The sequence below is a fragment of the Heliangelus exortis genome, chromosome 1 (genome assembly GCF_036169615.1).
Source record: "Heliangelus exortis chromosome 1, bHelExo1.hap1, whole genome shotgun sequence".
In the NCBI taxonomy this organism is placed as follows: Eukaryota; Metazoa; Chordata; class Aves; order Apodiformes; family Trochilidae; genus Heliangelus; species Heliangelus exortis.
The window spans coordinates 49,598,617-49,604,870 of NC_092422.1; positions in this window are offsets into that span (position 1 = coordinate 49,598,617).

Genomic DNA, 6,254 nt, shown 5'->3' on the forward strand with positions numbered 1-6,254 from the left:
GGACATAGATGCATCATTAACAAACATTAATAAACCTGGCAGTACCATCTTAGAATGGAGGCTCCAGTTGCTGATGAGCTCGAGTGCTTGTACTTTAAATATCTGAGTGGCAAGTGGAGCAGTGTTCCCTTCTTAATAGCCTTCTAGCATGCAAAATAAATTATTTAATTGTTTTTAAAGGCTAAGAGGTCCATATTTGTTCTCTAATCCTTCCCCCATCATTACACCAGAGGCTGTTTTGGGGCTGGTCTGGCTGATAGACTTTCAGAACTGCCACAGAGGAGCATTTATTACCTAGCTGGCAGGAGACAGTGAGAAAGTCAGTAAGATCAATGCACACACACCAGACATGCAGACGGGTGGTTTTGTCCAGGACATCAAGGAAAAACTGCTTTAAAAATCTGCTAGCATGCAGCAGTTCTTGCCCACCATGCAACTCCTATGTGCTAAAGGAATAAAATTAATAAATCAAAATAAAGTACTGATAATGCAGGAGAAGAGTCTGAAGCAAGAACTATTAGTCCAACTCCACCATACTAAATAAAAACCCTACAACTCCCTCTGCTTCACTGAAAGCTTTCTCTACCTTCCCCTCCACCCTAAAACTATTTAGACATAAGAATGTATAATGAAAACATTGTGCTGTGGTTGTCCCTGTACTATTCAGTATTTCCATGATGCTCAACCACACCAGTCTGGCACAAGAAGTCAATTATCTATTCAGCAAACCTATTGCCGTCATGAAGCCAAGGAGTTCATGCCCACTGGACACTGTCATAAGCACTTTTGGGTTCTCCAATCTTTATATTAAAAAAAATAATAACTATTACTTGCCAGGCAATATAAAACATAATTCTACTTCATTTTTGGAAATAAAAAGCCAACCAGCAATACTGTGTAGTTTGAAATGGGTTTCAACTCATCTCCTGTAGGATTCAGTTTTACATGGAACTGGCTTTTGCCTTGCTGTTCTCAATACAACATGTGAAAAATTCAGAAATGTAACACCAGTTGCTGGAAAATTATGTTGAAAAATCCTAGGAGATAAAAATGGAGGTAGTAACTCAAAAACACTCCAACCTCTCTATACTGCTCAGCCCCTGTACACACCTCGCTGGTGTGAGAAAGATCAGTCCTTGAATATTATAGTTATATAATGTTTTGAACCAAAGTTACCAACATACCAATTGAGAGCAATTAGAGTGAGCACACATTTATCAGAATCACATTTTTAAAAAAGGAAAAAAAAAAAGATAGGATTCAGCTCACTGACTGATTCCTAAACTGAGGTGCCTATACATAAAATATGTATCTATGCAAGCTTTACAATCAAGGTTGGCTCAGTTCACACACCCATAGGAAGGTGCCTACTGCCATTTGTGAGCCTGTGTGAGACACACAAAGAGTAAGCACAGAGAAAGGTGAGGTACTGAGGCAGGCAAGGCAAGGCAAGGCAAAGTTCTTCTAATGCAGCACATGAGGAAGGAGAAATGGGTCATTTTCAGAGAAGCTAAAGCGTGGAGAAAACGAATACTGGCTAGATGACAATATGGAGATTACTTATGTGAGCAGGGGAAAGAAAACTAGGTAGAAGAGTGGCATGTACACAGCTTCTCTTATGATTACTTCCCTCCATGACATCTACACAATTCTACAAAACCAGGAGTGTGCTACAGCACGCAGTACTAGCAGAGTTGCAGCACAAGCCTCTGGTCCTCAGCAATGCCTCAGCATTTGAGGAGTGCCCTTCCTGGCCACGAGGAAGCACCTGAATGGGCAGATCCTGCATCCTGGCATCACTGCATCAGTGCCCATTGCAGGAGTTTTTATTTCTGCCATGCAGAAGCCACCCAGCAAAATTACAACGAGCCAGTTGTCTTTCAATTAGTCACTGGGAAAACATCAGGCACTGTCCCCTCCTTAGTGCCTCGCTGTTCAGATGTTCCCTTCAGCTACTGCACTTAAATAAAGGAGCTGCTGTTAGGGCCACACAATATCAGCACTCCACCAGTTTACAAAATAGCATGCTGAATGGTTTTGGATTTACTATGGGGTTTTACTAGCTCTTGAAAATGTCTAATGCTGTGTGTTGGCACCATTGCCCACACCTCTTTGCCTGCAGCTACCAAAGGACTTCCCAGGCAATGAATTTGAATACATCAGCAGTGGCCAAAGTGCCTTGTTCATGCTTCTGAGTTACGGGCCAGGATACCACAACTGAAACCCTATTACATTTGTTAGTTATTTAGCCTTTATGCTGAAAGTACAATAAAAGAGTTTTTCAGCTAGCTTGTAGTCTGAATTTGTGCCCAGGTTCAGCCCTCATCACTAACCTGTCAGACTATTATCAAAGGGAGGCAAACAAATATACAGATGCCAAAGCACACTGGGGATTGCTATGTTCACATATTATTTTGTTTTTGCAAGAGAGGAAATAAAGATTACTCAGAAGTACAGGCAAAAAAAATCATTAAGGAATTCAGAATTCCTGAGCAGTAAGTAGGCATCGGGTTCAGATTTTTTTCTCAATGACAGTATTGTTTCCCAGGCTCCTACAACTGTACTCAAGGGTAGATTAGCATCAAGCCAGAAAAGTATTTAGCCTTTGGAATTTCAGAAAGAATTTTGTCCAGAATACAGCATTCTACATATAAATTTATGTGGAGACCAATATAACTAGAAGGAATAAACTACATGATAATTCATAATGATAGCTGATAATTCTGGAGATCAGAAAGCAAAACCAAGAACAAACTGCAGACAAGCAAAAGATCAAAGTCAAACTTGAAAGAGAAAAGACAGGAGGAAAAACACCCAAGTATGGCAAAAGCATTTTCAAATAAATCCCCATCATGTGAATAGAAGCCAACTCACTGAGTCAACTGAATCCACAGTATCTAAAGCTGAGCACCCAAAAGCAATGAACACTTCTGGAAATTCTGGCTATTGCGAATAGTTATTCTTTTCTTTAAAGAAAATGCTATACCTCTGATTTTTGCCACATTTACATTTGTTCAGGGGCATTTACTTTCTAAAAAAACTCACCTGAGAAAGAGCAGACTCTGCTTCTGTCAAGCAAAGTTTCAATTCTGGACAAGAAGGACTTAGTGAGAAACTCAGATTAATACTTCAGTATATTTTGCATTGCTTCCAAAGACCTTTATCTTATGCATGACATGAAACTGGCCATAATAAAAATGTTTTGAATGGAAATGAACTCATGCTAATCTCTACCCAAATCGAGATTTCAAATCCACCTTTTTGTCCCAAATTTAAGCAACAAATAAATATTTTGGCTGCTAATGTCAACTGCTGTGCTAACTGTTAATTTTCAGTGTTTTTTTCCAATACTGCCACTATTATATTGCTTGAATACTTATGAAAGTCTCAGTGGAAAATGTGTGAAGCAAAGCTACTCATTATACAAGATGGAAGTCAATGTAGGATATGTTCATTATGCATCCACTATCTATGCATCTGTCTAGGAGCTACATGTATTTTAAATTCTCAGTATAGCAAATAGGAATCTAACCTGGAGAGTAATTCACCTAAAGGAGAGAGAACTCATAGGCATAGATTTCCTAGGAGTTTCCAAGAAATCTAGAACACACTATGTAGCAAGTAGAAGAGAGAGCCAGTAAGTGTCCCAGTTGAGATAGCAACTTCAGTGTGAGATTATGAACTAGACACCAGAGACTCCACAAGTGAGTGACACAGTTTAAGTGGCCTGAGAAAAAAGCTTGTACCAGATAAAAAGCCATAAAACAGCCAGCAAACAGAAATCAGTGGGAAGAAAGGCTTCCCTACATCTGCTGATCTTGTTTTTATTTCACTCTCTGAGGTACCCAAGTGCAATCAGACCTACTCAAAATCTTAGACACCACTAGATATGGAAAAGTAATCAGCTCTTTCAGAAACAATCTTCATTTTTTTGGCTTATCTCAAAGCTGTACATGTGAGAAAAAGTTATCTTCTGTAATACTTCAAAATTTTCAAATTCTTCAAAACTGCAGTAAGGGATGATCTAAGAAGAAAGCACAACCAGATTCTCCCAGTGTCCATAATCTGTAGGAACACAGATAAAAGCTTAACCTACCTATAGTTTAGATAAATACAACGCTGAGTGGCAGATGAAGCCATCCTAAGTAAGCAACACTGTTCATCTCAGCTTCTTCACCTGGCAAAGGATGTGTAAATAATGTCAGAGATCTACCACTATTACCTTCCTCTGCAGCACAGATGTGGTGGTGATCATCAGTCCAAAAGCTGCCCAAAGACAGAGTTATTCACCAGCTTCTAACCTGGGCTAACTATAAAGGCAGTTTTAGACTAGAAAGTAAGATTTACTTAAAAGTAACCAAGGTATCGGGAAGGTAAGAGAGCTGAAACCTTGTCGTTTCCCAACAGTCTCCAAAGGAAAAGCAGCTCCTCCACAGGACAACTCACCCCACCCTCAGACAGGCATCTTGGCAAGGCTAGATGTCCTCTCTCTGTCCTAATTTTTCTGCCTTAACCTGAAAAGGAGGTGAAAGTGACAAGTTGAAAGTTAGACAATGAACTTTAGTTGTCTGAAGCGAAGTGAGGTGAACCCCAGTCCAAATGGCTGTTGTACAAGACAATCGGATTTACATAGAGGAGATCTGCGGTGGTTGACAAACTAGTGAAGTGAGATGTAATCTGGTTTTATACTCTGGTTTTGGTGCATGTGGAGCTTTACAGATGTTCTGTAAGGCCTGAAAGGAGCCTGCACCCTGGCTAGCACACAAGCTGCCTGTGTGGCTCATCACTCAGCACGCAGTGAGGCCAAGACCTCATGTACAGCACGAAAGGGATAGGACAGAGGCTCTTGTCTCAACAATTCAGCAATGCAACAAATTATCCCCATCACAGGGAAAGAAATAGAAAGAAGGAAATCCAGACCTGGCTTTGTAACACATTTTAAAAAAAAAAAAAAAAAAAAAGATAGAGAGTACAAACACATTATTTGAAATAATCTCAGAAATCCCTAAAGCCTTGACCTTACATTAATCTTTCCAGAACCAGTTCCAGAAGGTACTCTTCTCTCACAATTTTTATTCAGAATACCAAAATTACTACTTATTCCAGTGTAAAATATAAAACGGAACAAAAGAGATTCATCCCTCATGTCATGTGGCCTAAATCCCAAGAACATTGTTGGGCACGGTAATGAATGCTCCCTTGCTTTAAGCAAGTAGATGTATGTACATCCAAACAAAATGTAATGTTTCCCCTGAGGTTCACTGAGGAATAAAGATAGCATTGATAACCATAGCAGAACTGAAGGTTAAGATTTCACTTAACTGTCCCAAATCTGCCTTGTTCACTATACCATAAATTCTGTATTTTTGCATTACTATGGAATAAGAGTTCTGTATTCCTACAAAAGTGTAAAGCAGGAACCCTGGGATATATTGCCGGGAAAAAATAAAAATAAAATTTAAAAAATCCCATAATTCCCACAGAACTGCATCAAAAAAGCCTCTTTACATGGGTTCTTGTCAAGAGACAGAAACAAACCTTCTCTATCAAACAAACTCTATTTTCAGTCCAAAGAGATACCACCATTTACTCAAAGCTGAGAGGCAGACAGGACAGTAACAAATACCATGTGCAGAAATAACCTGCAGGGACAAGAAGGGGACTTTTTACATCAGGTATATGCAGAAGTCTGGAGACATGAAGAAGGAGCATCTCATCTGAGGAGCATCTGAGCTTGCTAAAACCCTCAGAAAGCCTATGGAAAACACAAGGCATGGCTGTCCTATCACTGTCAGGAATACTGAAAGGAGACATTTCAAGGTAAAGCTTTAAGCTGATTCATTATTTTTTGTGTTCTGTGGATGCAAGTTGTGGCATCCTGCAGCAGAGCTAGGAGGTGTGGTACACCTCTCATTGACCTGGTATTTCTGCTCCAATTTTCATTCACTCAAAACAGTGACTCAGTAGCCAAGGATGGTAATGGAAAAAGTACATGAACCAAATCAAGATTTTGAATATTTGAGTAAGGCTGAAATGACATTGTAAAATGGGTTTTTTTTTTTCCCCTCTGAATCCCTGTGAGCTATCAACTTCAGTATGATGCAACAGCTGTTTTAAAAAACATATGTAACCACAGCTGTACTGGCAGAGAAGTTTCCCCTTTGTAAAGAAGGAGCCTTTGGACTAAAACATAAAATTTAGGCAGACATTAGAGTATCCTGCATCTGCTTCCCAGTAGGGGGGTTTATCTTGAG